The sequence below is a fragment of the Ceratosolen solmsi genome, unplaced genomic scaffold (genome assembly GCF_000503995.2).
Source record: "Ceratosolen solmsi marchali unplaced genomic scaffold, CerSol_1.0 scaffold10, whole genome shotgun sequence".
NCBI classification, from domain to species: domain Eukaryota; kingdom Metazoa; phylum Arthropoda; class Insecta; order Hymenoptera; family Agaonidae; genus Ceratosolen; species Ceratosolen solmsi.
In genome coordinates this window covers 11,927,057-11,929,482 of record NW_011948412.1, presented here as the reverse complement: position 1 = coordinate 11,929,482, position 2,426 = coordinate 11,927,057, and the positions used below count along the sequence as shown (strand labels likewise).

At 23.8% G+C, this 2,426-nt stretch overlaps 1 protein-coding gene across 1 annotated transcript in view; it reads right to left on the bottom strand.

Moving 5' to 3' along the window:
• Positions 1-1,789: 1,789 nt before the first annotated feature.
• Rbcn-3B (WD repeat-containing protein Rbcn-3B) overlaps positions 1,790-2,426 on the bottom strand; it is a 16,572-nt gene continuing 15,935 nt past the window's right edge. The window contains exon 25 of the mRNA XM_011496278.1: positions 1,790-2,426. This exon is cut by the window's right edge and continues 20 nt beyond it. The gene's annotated coding sequence lies outside the window, so the exon portion shown is untranslated.

Below are 2,426 nucleotides of genomic sequence, written 5' to 3'. Positions count from 1 at the left end.
ACCTGCACGTCAAGCATGCGTACATATAATTAAATAAAAATAATAAATTAAATTATTGTAAAACCTTCATTTACTTCACTACGGCCTTCGATATATATATATGTATATATATATATATATATATATGCATAGAAAACGAGTAAATAATTATAATAAGAAGAAAAACTTTATATAACTTTATACTGCGTAACTACACGTTACATACTTTTTCTTTCTATTTCGAATAGTTGGTATAAATATTACTTAAATGCATAAAATTTATTCATTTAACAGATGCACCTATCCAATGAATAATTATTAACCTCGAATAATCTAGCATATATACAATTTATGTAACATTTAATGATTGGTGTATAAAATAGTATGTTTTTTTTTAGCCGATAAGAAACAAAATTCAAAATAAAATACCTTTGCTTGCCAGCAAGTCAAAGATCCAGAAGATTATTACAATTCGCACGATACGATAACAATAAGCTACGTTATTATTACACATTTTATACAATAGATTCATCTAGATGCAAGCATAATACTATTTTTTTTTTTTTTTTTGTTTGTTTTGTAGATTACTTTAATTAACAAAGAACCTTACGATGTTCTATATGTTTTAAAGGTAACAAGTGGTAAAATTAAACTAGTCATATTATTGTCAACGCGCATACGTATCGATCACATAAGAATTTTTAATAATAAAATAAATAATTTAACGTTTATGAATGCTACTAGGATGCTTATCAAGTTTGTAATTTACCTTTGAAATGAGCTGCTGCTATTGTTTTTATTTCATTCATGTATTTTATATGTAACAATTCGCATAAAATTTCCTTCCAATAAAATTAAAACGCTTTAAAATACAAAATTTGAAATACTTAAATACGTGTATGTGCATAGTGCAAATAATATTAAAAAAATTTAATTAATGTAATTAAAAATATAATCTTTTGATACGGACATCATAGTGTTTTCCTATATCAAATAATCTTTTCGACAACAATTTTAAAATGATTAATTAATCATAGAAGCAGGATTTTTAATTAAAAATTCATCTTTTAGATTTCTTAGAAACATATCATTCATTGTACTTTGGAAAGTAATATTTTCAACTTTTCAGTGCTTTTAATTTAAAAGTAGTAAAATGTTTAAAAAAAAAAAAAAAAAAAAAAAAAAAAAAAAAAAAATGTAACGAAATTATTAAAAAATTATCTAGAATTATATTTAATTTAAATTTTTTCAACTTAATAATTTTAACAGCTACTCGATTCAAAAACATATCTCTCTAGGTCTAAAAAAGATAATTGTATTTACGATTTACACAGGGAAATGTACAGTTGTATAGAAAATATAGAATGACTGTCATAGCCAACAGAGGTTAGTTAGCTTAAAAATACGCTTCCTTTTTAATCTTAAAAAGTCAACTTTTTAAACAATGTATGCCATTCATATTCACAATTTTTCGTTTATAAATGCTGAGTTGCAAAAAATTTTTTTCACAATTTTACTTAAAGTTTTTATATTAAAACTATAGATTTTTTTTATAAAAAAATTTATTGCATGAACGAACAATCATTGGGAAATTTTTGTGAGATTTGCAAATGCAATTTTTTTATGTTAAAAAAACGCTTTTCATCTTTGCACTTCGAGATACAATAATATTTGATATCTTACAAAATCTAATGAAACGATAGTTTAAAAGTACTACATTATACACACACGCACACACACACACATATATATATATATTTTTTTTTTTTCAATTAACAGAAGCAAAAATAGCATATTAATTTCATATTTTACGATGGAATAAAATATGCAATTCTTTCATCGTAAATAAATTAATGGCTATTTGATATTACTAATAGGATTAAGTAATTTCGCGTATAAACATTTCTTAAGTATTTCGTAAGACATTTCTTCATTATTTTCTGCAAAGCGATTTTTAAGATTTAAAAGTTCACGTATATTATAGCGTACAACTGGTTAATTATTATTTAATTACACGCTTAGACCTGGGCCGGTATTTGGTTATTACTTTCTTTTTTTCAGACTACTCAGCACAATCGAAGTGTATTAATGCTGATTATACTTTTTGTTTGTATTTCTTCTTCTTCTTTTTTTTTTGTTTTCATGTATTGCTACAGGTAAGTACAGCTATATATCAGTGTCCTTGCATATGATAAATTTTTAATTTACGTTATTAATATTTAGTTTATGTTTATCATCGACCGATGCTAATGAGATTGACATATCAATATAATTTTCTAATGCCACTTGGTTATATCGTAGATTTTGTAATAGACTTTAATTGTTTTTATCAACGAGAAGATGTTAAAATCATAATTATTTTATATGAATGAACGATATATCAATTTGTATTTTTATCGACTCTTATTTATCCTGTATTTTCAGCCTTAGAACGGATCAATTTTTAA